This window comes from Pleurodeles waltl, chromosome 10, assembly GCF_031143425.1.
Source record: "Pleurodeles waltl isolate 20211129_DDA chromosome 10, aPleWal1.hap1.20221129, whole genome shotgun sequence".
In the NCBI taxonomy this organism is placed as follows: Eukaryota; Metazoa; Chordata; class Amphibia; order Caudata; family Salamandridae; genus Pleurodeles; species Pleurodeles waltl.
Window position 1 is genome coordinate 811,500,112 of NC_090449.1, and position 18,710 is coordinate 811,518,821.

The following is an 18,710-nucleotide window of genomic DNA, read 5'->3' on the forward strand; positions in this document are numbered from 1 at the left end:
CTATTATTTAATCTATATATAGAACCCCTGACTTGTCAAATTAGAAGCGAGCTGAGGATACTCCCATTTCAATGTGGCAGTTGGTATAAGAAAGTAGCCGTATACGCAGATGACTTGATGGTCTAAACAAGTAATTTAAAGCAATCTTGGCCTGTTCTGGAAGACATTGATAACAGAATTTGGGGGAATTGTGGGGTATGTGGTGTATAAAGGTAAAACAGAAGTAATGTCTTGGAATATGTTCGAGGATATGCCCGAGGGGAGTGTAAAGACTAGCAGAGAGCTGAAATATTTGGGCATCACGATAATACGGGATGTGGGGGACCTCACAGTAAGAAATTTTGAGAGAGTTATGACTGAGTCCTTTAAGCAGACGAAGAGCTGGGCAAATTTATCTCTAACTATTCTAGGAAGGGCCAATTTGGTTAAAATTATGATTTTACCGAAAATACTTTTTATTTCTTAATGCACTTCCTTTGAGATTTGACAAAGTAAAGTTGAATAAATTTCAAGGCAAGATCTGTAGCTTTATATGGGGCAATAGGTGAGCTCATATAGCATGGAAGAAGTTGAAGCGGAGGAGATAGAAAGGTGGATTAGCATTACCGGATTTACAACTTTACGCATGGGCAACCTTCATAAAAAGCATGAGGAGGGCTTTTGGCAGGTCCACAACTTCAGAATTGGGGCTGATTCTAAAAGTAATGATGAGATTTGAGAAGGTTGTGGAGGTGGGTTTCTTGTATACATTTGGTGATCCAAAATGTTCACTAAAGTGAGGCTCAGAGTATTCTTTGATGCAGCAAAGGTTTGGTATGAGGTGAGAAGGGTCACAAACTTACCGTATTACAGTAAATACGCTCCTATATGGAACTCACAGGGTTTGCCAGAATGGACCAAAGATGTCCTAGTTGTATCTCTGATGGAGGCTGGGTTTGTGCAATGGGGGCAACTGTGTACAGTAGAGGGTTTGGTTCCTTATGAAGCTCTTTTTTGAGTCACAGGAGGAAATTTATCTAAATTTAAATATGTTCAAATAAGAAGTTGGGTGAAAGAGAGCAAACAGGGAGTGGGCAGCTCTAATTAGATGAAAAGGCTACTTCAAAAGGGTGATACGAACAAAAAAGAACTATTGAGTTGGTATTGGACACTCCTGGATATGATAGACAGCAAATTTCTTGTGCCGTAAGACATCTGGAAAGATCATCTCCCAGGAGTCTAGATAAGAGAGCTATGGCAAGTATCTATAGCATTGTTGTATTCTACAGTTAAACTGGTGTGTTTAAGAAGGAATCATCTGTTTTCAATCTACAGGGTATTTTGGACCCCCAAAAAGTTAACAAGAGTGAAGTCCGGCAATAAGGTTAGCTGTTGGAAATGTGGTGTGGAATCTGCAGATGATTTGCATATGTTTGTGGAATGTCCATGTCCCAGCCGTTTTTGGGCAGAGGTTGGTGACTGTATTAATAAGATACTATCCATTGAGTGTAAGATAACTCCCTCTTTGATTATCTTTGGATGCATACAGTGAGATAACAGGGTAAAAAAAAGACAGTGCCAAGTTACTGTTTTACATGATTCTGTTGGCCAGGCGAGAGATATGTAGGAAATGGACCAGCCCGGCTCCCCCAACGTATGTGGAATGGAAATATTCCTTAATGTATAATTTAGTGTGTGACACTAAGGGGAAGGGAGTAGTGAGAAGAGGTGTGAGTACTGGTGCCCACTGATCAATTGGTTTGTTGGAAAATAGTGTCTGTCCTATGAATATATAGTTATGAATCAAAGGAACGAGGTGTCACAGCGTTGCAGAGGTCTAACCCAGCCCAGAGACATGGACTACCCCCCCCGATCTGATAGTCTCATATGGCGAATGAATCGGAATGAATTATTCCAGGATGGTTCCGTCGTTAGACGTTTCAGACTATGGGGTGAAGTAAATGAGGACAAAAAAAAAAAATAAAGATAACTAATGTCAGTGCATCCAATATGCATAATTTAGACAGTGAATCCTTGGTCTAAGTACCCATTCTGGTGAGGGCATTTCAATCCAGAGCTGTTTGGTGGCTCGTCACATAGACAAAAATCATTTAGAGCAAAAGAAGGCAATATATTTAAACTTAGAATTATTAGCTGGAAAAAGAACAGAGGCGAACTCAACACAATAAAGAACCACAAGCCCTCAGACTCCCCTCCCTCTGTAACTGAAGAACCCCCCGTCCATCCAGACATCCAGCTGGAGCAAATGCCAAGAGCACACCCACTGCCAGGAAGTGAGCCTCACCTGATTTGTCTCCTTTGTGTGCCGCTGAGAAACCCTGTTGACTGTTCAATGGCATGATTCCATCTCTCCATTGTCAAAGGGACACTGCACCTGTGCTACCTTCAGCTGTACCACCTACTCTGATGATGCCATCTACCATGACATCACTCATCATCTCTTTGTCACAATTTCTATGTATGCACAATAAACAGAAAGAACACAGCTATTGTATATGTGTCTTCATTACAAGATCAACAAAGGTCATGATTGTCAAATGTGATAGGGCTGTGCACCCCTACATCCAACAGCCAGTGTAATGGACAGCAGAGGGAGGCATTGTCAGCGGTAGACACAGTACAACAGACATGTCCCAGGATATATGTAAGACAGTCCAAAATTGTTTGCCCACACTAGAGTATAGTCAGTATTTCAACCTGAAAAAAGACGACAGAGACTACCATCAGGATGGAAAGCATGGAGCCACACAAAGCATATATGCAGCACATAGAGGCCTTGCCCAGTGTAGTATACCTCCTAACCAGGGCCCCCCACAGATTACCTCTACAATACCAATCACAGACTATTCATCGTGAATCACTGTAGCTGCCATCTGTCATGTACAACCCTCAATCCTCAAATAATTCAGCAATGGCTAGTGACTATGAATGCCTCAAGCCATAGGTAGCAGAGGCACATATTTCATTACCACGGTCAGTGGGTGGAATGACATGAGAACAGGAGTATGCTGCAAACATTGCCCAATACTTGTCTGTATATTGGAGATGCAAATCTAGGAAACTTCAGTGGGTACACTTGTTAGATTTGAGACACTTGTACTGTGCACCCTACATTCAATCAGTCTGCTCCCCCAACACACACATAAGGATAGGACCACATTACACCCCCACTGATGAGGAAACTCAGGAGGACTCCTGTCTGCAAATAATGTGGAGAAACAACACTTGCTAACCCACTATCACCATACCTGTATGTCACTAAAAGTACAGATTGATCAGCTCAGTCCTAGAATCAGCTGCACCGTCCTCATCTGCCTCCTCATCACTTGCCATGTCAGCATAACCAGCCACCGGTCCTTCTGCCCTCATAAGCTACCAATGGTATCTGACATCTCAGGGCTAGATTGTGGAGCATGCAGCAGGACAATATTATCTAGCATACCTTTTTGGGGTGAGTAGAGGAGTGCACCTTCAGATAGGTCCAGGCACCTGAATCTGGCCTTCAGGAGGTCAAATGCCCTTTCGATTACATGCCTCGTCCTACCATGTGCCTCACTGGAACAGATTTCCCAATCCATGGCAGGGTACCTCACTGGTGTCAACAGCCAAGGAAGGTTACAAAATGTAGGCCCAGTGGCATAACAGGTACAGTGACAGGGAAGAATGTAATGACAGATGCCATAACAGTGAACCACCTTCAAATGCATACATACCAAGGAGCCAGGCCCTCTCTGTGTGAAGTTGTGTCATGTGTGGGACATTTCTGTTCCTTAAAATGAAGGTACACTGGTGGTTATCTCAATCTCCTCCTGGCAAGATATCTAGGTAGAGAGGAGAGAATGTACATTGAGAAATGCACTTAACACATGTAAGCAGAACATTTCAAAATAGCAGACACATAACACTGTAGGACATGTGTAGCACTGCTGACATATACTATGATGGGCATGCAGAAGCGCTTTGGGCACCAGCCTTGTAGCACAATGTTAAACCTGTAAATCGTATAGGACACATATCACATGTGTAATGTACCATATGTGGCATACTGGGTTGCCCTGCACTGACCATTACAAGTGTAATGGGATATATCAATATAGTTTCACCACCTATGTCTCACCAAATATCCAAGCAATCCCATCAACATATATACTAGCACATCACGTCACTGTGTCATGCATGTCACATGTGTCAGCACTACCATGATGGCACAAAATGGTGTTACTCCCCAGGTTGGTCTAAATATGTGTATGGTGCACTTATATTGGCAGAACAATGCATTAGATGTGCACGAAATGCCAGCTGCCTGTCCTGCAGCACTAGACAGATGGAAGTGACCTAATCTGCTGGAGTATGTTGTCATGGTGGTAGGCAGTCGCAACCACCATGCAACTTGTCATTGGGTAACTTTACTGCCTATGGGAGATTGGCGCCTATGGCAATGACTGCCGGCGGTGACAATCCTCTACGTCGCTGCCGTGACTGCCATTTTCTGCAGCCTTGCTCACTTGATTCCTGACACTGTTGCTAGCAAGACCTCCATGACCTGAGCTGCTATGTACTGTCTCTGGGAGCCCTCGTGCTATGTCCTGCAGGTGATAGGGCCCTGGCCTTCACTCCAGAATAGCTGGAGAAGCTTGTGGACAGTGTCCTACGTCTGTATGGACAGCTATATGGGGCACCAGAGGAGCAGCTGAGCCCAATGCCATAGTCATGTGTGATAGGGGTGTGTGTGACGGTGAATGAGGTACGTGTACCGGTGAGGGAGTACAGATGCATGCAGAGTGCTTCAAGGGAAGGCATGTGGGCAGACAGGATGGGTATGTGTGGGCACTTGGTGAGTCGGATGTGTATAGGCCACCCCTGTAAGTATGGTGCCAGTGTACATGTCTTTCTCCTTTTGCTTGTCTCATCCATGCAGGTGAACGCCCATCAGAAGAATGGGATCTGGGGTGCCATTGCCAAGGAAGTGTGGACCCTGGGAGTCTATAGCTGGCAGAGCAATCATTGTCATAAGCAGTGGGAGGACCTGAGACGCTGGGACGGAAGACCGTGGAGGCCCAGCTGGGGATGTCCTCCCAATGAGGGAGGGGTGCCGTCAGACTCTGACCCCCCGATGGCCCTCATTTTGGTGTTGTCCTACCCTGAGTTGGATGGGCGTTAGAGGGCAGTACAACAGCCACAAGTGGGTGAGTACTGACTGTATCTGGGACTTGAATTGGGTTGTATGAAATTAGCTGCCTCACTGTAGCTTATGTGAAAATGTAGTCAGTGAAACATGTATGTAGACTTGGGGGAAATGGGTAGTAACCACCCTGCCTGAGTATTAGTTGTAGATGTTTTTTGATGGTTTGCTGTCAGTGGATGTACATCTCCCATATCCAGACTTCTCCATGGCTGCATTGTGGAGATGGCCTAATCACATTGGCACATGTGTGACTGCATCCTGCCTTTACCATGGATGTGAGCTTGTGTTTCACCCTACCCATAGAGTATGACCTGCTCCGTCTATCTGCATTTGGCCATTTGTTGCTCTAAGGTGTCAGTCCGCTCCCATCTGTATAGCACACATGTATTTGCAACTGTGTGACTCAACTTTTATCATTGGTACTATATACATCAGGTAATGGTAATGTTATTGACTCCATGTGAGACAGCCATTACATTTCCAGCACATATATGGCTTGTATAGGACTGGAGTAATGGCTTGACAGTTGTATTCCCATATCTTGGTAATCTGCTATCAATTGGGTAGTTGAAGGTTGCTCAAGTAGCCTCATTTGATATGTACCTTTGATATGGTCTGATTGCAATAATCATGCATGTCTAAGTGCTAGACTTGTGGGGATTAAAGCTTGAACACAATGGGATAGTACTAGAGGTGCTACGTGCCTTGACAGACCTCTTCATTCACAATATGTAATGTTAATGGCATGTATGCCACTGCACTAGCAATTCCAGTGCAACATAGCTTATTAGACGCTTACATCGTGTCTCAATGGTTACTTGGGGGCACATTTGATGGTGTGGGAAAATATCTGCCACCCTTGGTATAGCTGGAGTGGGTGATTAGGACAGTATTGGGTATTGTATGACTTATGAGATTTTGATGTGAAATGAATGTTGTATTTTCTCTTCTGAGGCTGCCCTATGTGGTAGTGTGATGTGTTGTCAGTGCAAATGCAGCGGTGTTGGTCCATGTATGTATAATGTTTACATGTATTTTCCATCTGTGATGTGTGTTGTCTAGACTTAGGTACAGATATTCACAAATCTGGAATGGTGCGAGTGAGGGTGGTGTTATCATGTTGTGAAGTGTTACTGGTGATACTGCATGTGTGTTGGTATTGTATGTGGACCATGATGGCATATGTGTGTTCCTGATGTTCATCAGTTGTGACACTGCACTCAGTGATTGGGTATGGGTGTGTGATATGTGCAATATGGGCCATTGTAGATGCACTTAGATGTATGAATATTTGTGATATATGTGTGTTTGGTGTCTGCAGCTCTTCATTTGTGATTGGGTCAGACTAATCACATGCCTGTACCCATAACTTGTACTGATCACATCAGATGTCTCCTGTATGCCAGTCTAACTTGTAGTGCCTTAAGCACTTCTAAGATCTAAATGATCACTATTGTACAGAGTGTTATGTCAGCCATATAATGTGACAGGCAGATGCTGTGTGGGGGGGGGTGTAGTAGTATTCACTATCATTGACATATTACAAACGACTTGAACCGATTAGCTGTTGTAACTGTACAGGCCTGATGTGTTTGGTTCAGTCAGCTGCACTTCCAATGGGTGATAGGAGTATGGAGATGTATGCTGTGAATTCAGGGAGATATTTGTAGTTCATCCAGGGCATGATGTCCATGCAGACATGGCTGTGGTGGTGACCATGTGGGTGACTTCAGTCGTGCAGACATACTTGGATGTAGATGTAGGTGTGAGGGTTGGCACACAGGAGTGGGTAGTGGTGACATGTTGTGACATGATGTAGGACATGTGTATTGACACATGAGATAGGCTAGACAGGATATGTATAGTCACAGATGTGCATGTTTACTAGTGTGTATTTGAGGTATATGTCAACCCTCTCTCTCCCTATCTCTCTCCCTCCCTCCTTCTCTCTCACTATATGTGTGCATCCGCATTGGCAGGTGAAGAAGAAGGTGCACAGGCGAGTGGGAATGCTGCAACCCACGGGACCTGGAATGCTGCTACCAGCGACAGCAAGGTACCCAGTGGCACAGAGGGCGAGGGGAGTGCCATGGGGAGACTGGATCATCCACGTCATCTTCTGAATCCTCCTCCAGTGGACACCTTCTGGTGATGACGGAGCCTTGTGTGACCACCCAAGCACCATCATTGTCCATCACACCCCTTACTACCACCACACTCCCTATAGCTCCCCACCTGGTTGCCCATGCCCGCTCACCCAGGAGGGTGGGCATCTTCTTTGCCACAAGCACCTCTTCCCCTGCCCCAGTCAGCCCTGCTGCCCTCAGTGAGAGTGCTGTTGACCACCTGAGGTCGATCTCTGTGGGTCAGTCGACCATCATGAATGCCATCCAGGGACTAGCAGCTCAAGTCCAGCAGAGCAATGCGTTCCTGGAGGGCATTCACAGTGCACTGGCTGGCCTACAGAGATCCTTCCAGGCTCTGGCCTCCACACTGATGGCAGCCAGACACCCTTTGTCTACCCTCCCCCCTCCACCTACCTCTTCCCCAACCCAAAGTCCTCTTCCCAAACCCAGCAAAAACACACAGACACACAAGCATGGATCCATCTCAACAGCCAAGTGTACCACAAACAAACATAAGCACCACAAGACCCACCACCGGCATGCACACAAACAATACCCACCTGCCGACACACCAACATCCACTACCTGCACAGACTCCCACACTACCCCCTCCTTCACAGACACTACACCAGACACACCTGCAGCCCACACACCAGCATTCACTTATCCAGCCACAACTCCTATCTTTTCCACAGTCAACACAATAGCAGACCCACAGACATCTACCCCAGTCATCATATCCGCACCCACCACAACCACTGACAGCCCCACATGCAGCACATCTACCATACCTGCAGACCTCACCCTAACAGACAGTCACCCATCCAGCATGGCATCTCCCAGCACCTCCTCCCCCCTCTTCCCAAGACACTTAACCACCCGCACTCACCCATCCAACAGACACCCAGCATCCACAAGCCCTCATCACACTCTCTTGCATCCAAGACATCCACACCTCCTACAACCACTCCCTCTACCTCCACTCCCAAACCTTTTTGCCATGACTGTCCAGTGTGTCTAAAAAGCATTGCCTCTCTGAGTTTTCCCTGTTCCCTACTCCTAACCCACCCCGTGATACCCTCTAATGGTCTGTGTCTCTCCCCAAGTCCAGCTCTTCCACCTCCAAGTCCTCCCATGCCCCCCTGCCAGTACCCATGCCCCTTCCCCTGCCAAGAAGTCAACCCCCTCACAAGCCTAAGCCCAAGCCCAAAACCACACTCCCAAACCCATGCCCAAACCCCCCTCCTCTCCCAACCCCTGAGGTGCCTGCCTGCCCCCTTCATGCCCCTACCCTGTGGAGGTCATATAGCAGTCAGGAGTCATGTTGGGCCACACAGAAGTTTGATTTGTGCCTTTGGCATTTTGGACTTTGGACTGGTCAAGTGCCTTATATGTGTACATAGTTATTTATTTTGTATTCATCTTTTTATATTTCTATTTATTTATTATATATGGGCCAACCAGTTGTTAGTTGGATGGTAACATACTTGTCCTGCCTTTCTTTCCACATAGCTGGTGTGTAATCTGCTGCTTTGGTTTGTGTGTGGGACATGTGTGTGTGTTGGTTGTGCTAGCTGTTGTGTCTGGCCTGCATGTATGTGGGTGGCCGTGCCATTTGTCCCGCTCTGATGGCTGTGTATTGTGTGTAGGATATATTTGTGCTTGGTACTTGCATGTATGTAGATGAATTGTGTATTGTTTGAATTGACATGTGTAATGGTAGTGTAGTATGCCTTTGTGTAGTTGTGTGTGTGCGTATTTGTTTGTGGTGATGGATATGTCAGATGCGTTGAGTGTTGTTTTAGCATGATATGATGATAGTTTTGTTGTATGGCTGTGTGATTGTGTATATTGGTTGTCAGGTATTGTTGCATGGTGCTGTATGTATGTAGTGTCATGTGGAGGTGTGTAATGAAATTGGTTGCCAAAGTGTTTCTGTAGTTGCAGTTGTGGTGTCCTTGTGTGAATGTGTGCTGTTGTGTATTGTTGTGTTGAACTGTGCCGGTGCTGTGTATCAGCATGTTGATGTGTGTATAGCACGTGTGTGTTGGTCGTGGTGTGTGTAGTTCTTTCCTATCACTGTATAAAATGAAAGATGGATTCCATTGCTGATGTAAGTCGTCCTTGTGTGAGTGGGCAAGTGAGTGGTTTACTTTGCCCATATGTATTTCTGGTTCTGTGCACTGTGCTTTGCGCGTCTTGTCCTTCTCTCTTTACTTTGGAAAATGTAACAGTGGTGCTGTTGAGGTACGCTCCTTGTGGTATTGGTGCATTCAGACTTGCCTATCGGACAGCTTTTGGTTGTCTGGATGTGAAACGACTCTTGTGTACCATACTAAAAACTTACAGTAGGTTTACAGCCCTCTCATTGCTTAACAGTGGTTGGCTTTATATTCATTTCATTTGAAAGCTTTGTGTTCAATGGCTTGCCTTTCTTTTCTTGTGCTCATGTCGTCCCTACAGCACAACCTCTTTAGCTTCCCTTCGAATGGCTGACTGGTATCTTTCCACTGTTAACATTTACTTTTTTTCAGCACTTCATGATCGTGCTCTTGTTTTCTACCTTTCTCCGTTGTTTACTGCTTCCCTCTCTGTAGACACACGCCACTATGCTGGCTCTGTGTTGCTTTCTTATCCCGCCTCCAAGCTTATTTATGGCTTTCACGACCCCACTTTTCTTTTTTGTTGCTCCACTGACTCAATTATCTATGTTGCTCCGCTACCTCCCATGCCCACCCACCATTCCCCCCACCAGATTCTCTATTGCTGCCCCACCACTCATAGGGCCAGATGTAGGAAGCCTATTGCGCCTCGCAAACTGCTAAAAATGCAGTTTGCGAGGCGCAAAAGGCTGAACGCGATGCAGAATCACATTTTGCGAGTCGGTACCGACTCGCAAAATGTGATTCCGACTCGCAAATAGGAAGGGGTGTTCCCTTCCTATTTGCGACCGCATCGCGATGTAGAGTTGCTTTGTGACCGCGAAAGCGGTCGCAAACCAACTTGCAGTTTACCATCCACTTGAAGTGGATGGTAACTCATTCGCAAAAGGGAAGGGGTCCCTATGGGACCCCTTCCCCTTTGTGAATGCTCACAAAAATATTTTTTCAGAGCAGGCAGTGGTTCTATGGACCACTGCCTACTCTGAAAAAACCGAAACCAAATGGTTTCTGATTTTTTTCTTTTTGCAGCTCGTTTTCCTTTAAGGAAAACGGGCTGCAAAGAGAAAAAAAAAAACTGCTTTATTAAAAAAGCAGTCACGGACATGGTGGTCTGCTGTCTCCAGCAGGCCACCATCCCCGTGAGTGCTTAGACTCGCTATGGGGTCGCAAACTGCGACCCACCTTATGAATATTCATGAGGTGGGTCTTTGCGACCCTATAGCGAGTCGCAGAAGGTGTCTGAGACACCTTTCTGCATCTCGGATTGCGAGTTGCAATTTGCGAGTCGCTATGACTTGCAAATTGCAAGTCGCAATTTGTAACTTACCTACATCTGGCCCCGGGTCCTTTAAATAAAATATTTTAAAATATTTTAATTGGAAGATTTTTAGAGGGTCCAGAGGCTGCCATTTGCTGCCGTACCACTCTGCATGTCAAAATGTGCTTTCACACAAGTAAAATTTAATTTTTAATTTACAAATCTGAGTTGTGTCCACCATCTTGGATCGGTAAATACAAAAATAAATAAATTGGAAATTTTTGGGCTTACACATGTGTGGTGATGCATGAGCTTGTATATGTCATCATGCATTCACTATGGAATGGCACGTCCACCACTTACTGCCATTTCTTCATGCCTTTTATTGCTTTATAGTTTTCCCTGATGCTTCACAGCATTGGCAATTTTGTTTTTTGCCCAAGCTGCACAGCATCATTAAAAAGCATTGGTAAAGCCATTATATCAAAACGGTGAGACCTATTGGCTTTGCCAATCTTTGTTGAGCAGTACTCTGTTATTTCCATCATGCCTCCTCGAGCCAAAGGAGGTAAAAAGCTAGTGCTCAGCTGAGATCTGCTGCTATGGAGGGCAACGTGGTACCTGGACAAAAAAGTTCAGCAAAAAAGGGAGCGCATGTTAATTTGTGGACTCAAGAGGACTACAAAGAGCCCTGCAAGTGTTCTTAGCTGCTACTTAAATAACAACGTGAATCCATTGCTTGTGTTCAATTAAGACATTGTGCACATTGCTTTTTTTTTAATGGCGCTTCGTGGAGGGATCCCGTAAGTCTCCAGGCGTGCCTTGAAAAAAAAACATATTCATGCAGCACTTTTCACAAGGCTGGTGTTAGTGTGCATGTCATGAGTGATCATGTACATTGGGGTATTTTTAGATCTGTTGTTAGCCTGGACTTTTTATTTTCACTAAAATGAAATATATAATATACCTAGAGGGGCTTTCGTCCATCCCTCTTCATTCATTGGCCTGTTGTTGTCTCATTCACGTTTCGTCTGCGTGCTGCACCATACCATGGGGCTGTGGGAGGGCCAATTTCAGTCATTGGCTAACTTCACTTTGAGTGAAATCATTTCCATTCACAAGGAGCACATCCACGCATAAAGTAGATCACTTCTGTGCCAAGGAATACAATGGCAATTAGTGTTTTTTTTAGACCAAAATAATATTTTTGTCTTAAGAATTTTTTTATATTGGTGAGGGCCCAGCACCTAGAATCTTTGCCAGTGCTAGACTGATTGGCCTCACCAATGCTTGATTTGTAACGGTGTTGTGGCACAGTGAAGCAGCAGTAGAGAAAGTGTATGCATTACACATTTGTCAGATAGAGAGTGCTGCAACAACCCTGTTGCTTCTCCTTGTTAATATGTGAAGAGATAAAGCAATCCATGATTTTACTGTGGGCTAGTGCTGGTGTATCTGATTTTCTGTTTACTTATAGAGAGTATGTGTATTCTGCTTCTTGTATAATGGTGGTGTGTGCACCTTGTAGAGATTTACCCTGCCCCACCTGTTTTTCAGGGGCTGGTATTGCATTAAGCATAACTCCAAAGTCTATCCCCTACCATCTAATAGCAAGAAAATATGTGGCTGGGCATTGCCATCGTCCCTATGGTGCTTACAGGATGAACATAACAATGCACGTATCCATGATGAAGCTACAGCATGTTGCCATTACTGGTGTATGTCCGAATATTGTGTACAGAAATATCAGCTTACATAAACATCATGGCCTAAGTATAATTTACTAAAATATCACCCCTTTAAGTTTATTCTATCATTAACGCCAATGGGGTGATATTTTATAAATTATATCTACCACAAAATCTTTATCTCAGACGATGTTCTAATGACCATATTCTGGTACCACTGTCTTTGGAAACATGTTCAGTTGTATTCTTTACCATTCACAACACTAACTTATGTTCTAGAGCATGGATACTCAAAGTACGGCCCGCGGGCCTCATGCGGCCCCTCTGACCTTTACATGCGGCCCTTCGAGCAACAGGAACACTGGGCAGCTGTTTGCTCGACTCTGCACCTACAATAAAAATATGAAATACACGCACAATCATTTATTTCAAGCTCAATTGGTCTGAAAGAAAGGAAGTAACTAGAGACTCCTGCACTTCAATTTAGAAAAGCCTTCATTTTTAAAGACATCTTGCAACACAAGTGTAAAACTAAGACAGCCTCTTCAAAATTAAAAAAGTGTATTTAGTTAACATGCAGAACCTTTTCGCCTTAATACAATTTATTTTATCAGTGCATTGAGATGTATCCATTTAAAATTGATAGTTTCAAACATAAATTTGGAAACATAAATTTGGAATTATTAATTATTTCCCTAACCCTGAGAACATCACCAATAGTAAATTAAAGAGACAAGTCACTTGGTATGTGCGCTTTATGGGTGGCCTGGGTTCCTATCATTACAACATTACACTTTAATAAATCAAACATAGAAGCAGGTTTTGTGCAGCACACATTGAATCATGTATTTCGAGGTCATCTTAAATGTGATAATGCAGAAAAAGGAGGGAAAGTGAGACTAAACAATTGTCTAGGATCACACGATTTGGAAAAGTGGGTAAGCCAGGATTAGTTCCAGGTTTTCTGATTTCCCATTGTTTATTTCAGCCACTAGATGTATATAATTTGCTTCTCCTACACCTACCTTGCCACCAATCCCCCCAGGCACCCCACCCGACCGCCACTGCCCTGGCATCAATGCGGCCCCCAGGCACGTCACAGACCAAACTTTTTGGCCCCTGGGAAAATGTTTGCGAGTACCCATGTTCTAGAGCTACCAGCTTTTAGACAAGAAGTAGCCAGCACCGTCCGCACAGTTAAGGCCTCACTATACTTCACATTGCTTTCAAATATATGGAATGTCTTCTGCCAGAGGTCCTCAAACTGAAGGGTGGGCCCCCTGGGGGGTCTTAATTGATCCCAGGAGTGCGGGGTGGTACCAGGCTCTAAGAGAGGCATTTGTCTGATATAAGTGTTTGTTTTAAGTTTTAAAAATAAGCATCAGTAAATCACTTTGTAATGGGTCATCACTAACATCTCTTGTAATCGATATACTGGCTGGGCGTAGGTGTCAAATGGAAAGGACTCCAAATATTCCTCAAACCTCTCCCCTGTCATTACTGATAATCATACTGTGGATACATTTACACTTTAGTGCGGCCTGGCAGACCAGAATAGTATGTTTGGCAATCAAGTATTTGATTACATTTTTAAAAGGGGGAACATAACTTAACTGTAATGTTTAAATATGTTTCAACATATTTAACATTGCAAATGTAATAAAATAATTGTGAATAATTCTGGGGTCGCACCAGATGTTTTATTTTACTTGGGGGGCTGTGGCTTTAAAAACTTTGAAGACCACAGTCTTATGCATACTCGCTCTGGCACATAATCTAGCACTATACCAAGAATCAAATGCAAAACAAGTAAGCATTCACAAACTGTCATTTTAGTTTGTCCCATTTGGCATTTTTAGGTCTGGATACAGTCAGCTTTAGCTATTGGCAACGCCACTGGAATTATGCAATTTTGAGGCCGTGCTTTTTGACATAATTATGAATTTGCCACATCATCCATCGTCTGCTGCATAATCTGCAGCTATCGATAAAAAAAATGATTTGGCTCAAATGGTTCAAATGTTGCTAAAAACATAGTGACATGTTAGTGTGCAGTGGAAGGCCCTTCACAAAAGGTCAAGTGCTCCTTATTTTTGCATTTGTTTGTTTAACTGGTGCTAATAAGGTGAAATATTTTCCCAAAAAGTATTACCATGCGTAAAAACAAAAAATAATGAAGTAATACTATCAAAAAATGTGCTACATTATGCCACATGATTTGCCATTTCTTGCTGCATAATTTAGTAAACCCTGATTCATAATTTGGTGCTCCCCTGCCTCATAATTCCAGTGCCACTGGCTATTGGTTGTCATTTTATAGCAATTCTTCATAAAAAATAAAATAAGTACCACAAAGAGTATGTATTTTGGGTGAGTCCCCTCCAGCCATTTGAGTTCATGATTTGCCATTGCTTCCATGGGCTGTCAATCGAGGTCTTAGTATTCTGAGGATGGTTATAGTGCCCCATTTGCGTCCCATTAGGCTTTCATGATGGGGAATCAAATAGTTGGTCTGTCAGACTAGAACCACTAAATGGGCAAAAGAGTGTTGGGGAAGGTTGGAAGAGTAGTGAAAATTTGCATGCACCCTAAGACTTTAGGACTGATTATGACCTTGCCGGAGGGGATTACTCCATCAGAAACGTGACAGGTATACAGTCGGCCATATTCAGCCATATTACAAGTTCCGTAGGATATAATGAAACTTGTATTATGGCGGCGGGATATCCGTTACATTTGTGACTAAGTAATCCCCTCTGCCAAATTCCTAAGCAGGCCCTTTGTGTTTTGGTCCTAGAGAAGAAATGGACATGGCCTTCTGTGATTTAAATAGGTGCTACATTACTGATCCAGCCTAGCATCACTGTGATTGCCACTGCCTGCTTTCTTAGCCTTGCTCTGCTGAAGTAGCCTCTGGTGCAGCTTGATATCTCCCTCACTGCACACCATCTTATATCAAATAAGTGAATTCCATTGAAGAACTGTATTTAATTTAACATTTATGATTGAAATATAAAGAAATCCGAGATCAATCTCAACTACTTCGGTGAATGTTTGTCATCTTTTTAAATATGTAAATGCAGTTTTAAGTTGGTGATTTCATATTTAATGTAATTTTCCTTTATGTTGTGACACATTTCGGTGGAAGCGTGTATTGTTTTATGAGCAGTAAACATTAAACCTGATGCAGTCGTTCCTGATGGTGTGGCAGATTGAGTGGGGTGCCACCACTGGCGGTAGGTGTGTCTAGTGTGCTGTACCTCAGTGCCACTGTAGTGAGCCCACAGTAAATACGGTTGTGGGATGGGAGTGCACTGCTCCCATAATAGCTCAGGTGCAGATAAGTGTAAGGGTGAAGGGTTACCAAAAGTAACACAAGGTTAGCAGTGCCTGCGCTCAAAGTTGAACTGAATTGTGCACCCTGCCCTTTATGGGTGATGGCATCAGTGATGGCAGGAACTGCATCATTTCCTATACGTAGTTCCCCTGCTGAAACTTTGGGAGCTTCTGCCCGCGACGGTAGCAATTGCACCAACAGCAATTGCATTCGAAATACCTCTGGACCAATCGTCATTGTGCAGAGTTCACCCCCAGCTGCATGCATTGCACTGTGCCATTTGCTAGCATTTGATGCCTTTCCAGTCGCATCGGCCAGAGTGGGCATTATTCACTCTCATCTTGCACTATTGTGCAGAAGCCCTAACTAACATTCTGCACTCTCCTCGCTCCTATACATCCTACTTGCATGTCCCTCCCACAACATCTGCAACAGTAACAAATGCCCTTACTCTAGCACCCCAGCCAACTGTAATGAGACCCGCTTTCCCTGTACCACAGCCCCCTCCGGCCACGCCAACCCGCATACCCGCCAACCACCAAACAATGCACGCCTCCCCAACTGACCCCGAACATGGCACTCACAAGCATTAACTAGCCCCTTCAACTTACACACCTATCCCCACAATGCAGGAAATTAGATGCCGCCGTGGGTGACCACAAAACAGAACCGGAGGACTGAAAAAAGCTGAATCGATGGATGAATGGATGGACGGACAGATGGATGGATGGATGAGTTTGGGCAGACGGACGGATGGATGGATGGACGGACGCCTTTCGGTTTCTATGTTACAATAATTGCCTTTGTCTTTGAGGGAGTGGGTGCAAGGCCCACTGACCCACTGTGTTTGACCTTACACAAGGCGAAACAGTTCAGTCGCTGGGCAGATAATTAACTGTGAGATGTACTCACCGTGAGTGCTGAAATGCATAATTTTACTTGCTCCGCCCTATCTCGACTTTATCTGACCCTCGCTTTCTCTCTGCCCTTTTCTGTCTCGTGCTCTCTGCGCCTCGAAGCTTGTTTATTGTGTGTTGAAGGACTCTGTATCTCCTCTACGGTTTCCCGTCCAGCTGCCACTCGTCCATCTGTACCAGCGTCGCATTTAACACTAATATTTCTCGAGGCAGCTCCTTGTCCCTGATCCATTCGTGTTGCCCCTTTCTACGGCTAGTACTGCACGGTGATTTGAACACATGTGTGGTTAAACCAGAGGCCCCAGAGCGGCTCTGAGATTATGTGTAATTAAACGCAATTCCCAAAGCAACATTTATCTTCCCGAAACTGCGATAGCAATTGTCAACCGTCTGGAGGAGACGCGCGGTAATCTGTAAGCGGGGCTTCTTTGGTACTGTTACAGGGCAGACTGAAATGAAATCAATAATGCAGTGGATATGAATTTAGGAGTTTTTAACTGCACGCGCTAGCCCGGGAAAGTGATGTATCACCGGAAGGCACCGCTAACAATGTTTTCAAGAAGATTAAAACGGCTGCCACACACAGGGAGAAACACACACTCACAGAAACACAGCGGCACTTCCAGGCAGGCTGCACACTTATACAGACCCGCAACAGCGCAGGAAGGAACACCCTTGCCACACAGACACTATTACTCACACAAGCGCATTGGCACGACACGGAGGGATGTTGCCTTCACCTGAAATCTACATACTGTCACCAAAACGCACTGGCGCCTTTTGACACACAATCACACACAAAAATACTGACATTTACGGGCACGGACACAGACACGTCCACACAGACTCGCTCACTTGGAAAAACATGTTCACATATGCAAGGATCACAGACACAATCAGACGAACACATGCTTTTACAAAGACACACTAAAACAAACCGGCACACAGACATTCACATGCAGAAACATTTAAAAACTGATGTAAAGATTTATATTAACAAAGTGCGAAAACTCTATAGAAACAAGTAAATGTACATAGACACATACCTTTGCAAAAACATGCAGCCACATAATCACTCAGACACAAACGAAAGACACTGAAATTTATATACAAACACGCGGCCTCCAGACCTTTCCAAAATTGCACAAACACACGCATCAACAACGAAATAATGTAATCGCAGGCGCGCGAGAGAGATAGTGTGAAACAGAAAGAAAATCAGAAAATGTATGTTTTGCTTTTCTAACACATTTACCTTTCCGTTTACAATCTTCACGAAACTTCCAAAAAACGTAGTAGATTCACAATGAACATGCAACAAAATATCCAGGATTATCAAAGAGGTCGTGGGTTGGCTCCAAAAATACAGTTTGGCATGGGAATCCCATAGTGAACATTTTCTTCAAAAGAGCACGGACGACCTAGGAAAAACTCACCAAATCTGGAAGCCACGTAGAGTTCCACTTTATCTGATACCTTTTTCAGGTTTGGTGAATTTCGGTTCAACCACTTCTAAGAAAAACTAAGCAGTGTATCCGAGCCATGTTCATGTGTGAGTTGTAGAAACATCGGTTACACTACTTGTGAAGTTAAAGAACTAAATACAAGGTACTCAACCCAGTGTTTTTCTGTTTCCCAATTTTCAGGAAGAGAAACAGAATTGATTGGTGAAAAAAATCAATGCGACTGACTGGAAGCATCTGAAAATGTTCTAAGGGCAGCCATCTATCTCCCTGGAATACGGTAATCAACACGAATTGTTCAAAGTTGAAGGAAGGAAAATTCAGAAAGCAGCTGATTTTCCATAAATAAATACAGGAAACACCATTAAAATATGGTATTCGTGGTGTAAACTTTTTTTTCGGATATTTGCAGTGGTGATCCTGAACATATGAAGGGAGAAGAAAAAAGCAAAGCAGCACAGCTCAATTCGCTGACAAGACGCCAATTCACCCCACATATCTAATGCGAGTGTTGAGCTACTGACTTTGCCAATGTATGTGTGTAAAGTATTGTTTTAAAAAAAAACGCAAAAGA

General features: G+C 44.1%; 1 long non-coding RNA gene across 1 annotated transcript in view; it reads left to right on the forward strand.

Moving 5' to 3' along the window:
• Positions 1-18,427, forward strand: part of LOC138261910 (uncharacterized) — a 149,073-nt gene extending 130,646 nt beyond the window's left edge. The window contains exon 3 of the long non-coding RNA XR_011199174.1: positions 18,320-18,427. This is a non-coding gene — a long non-coding RNA (uncharacterized lncRNA). The remainder of the gene's footprint in view (positions 1-18,319) is intronic.
• The last annotated feature ends 283 nt before the right edge of the window (positions 18,428-18,710 follow it).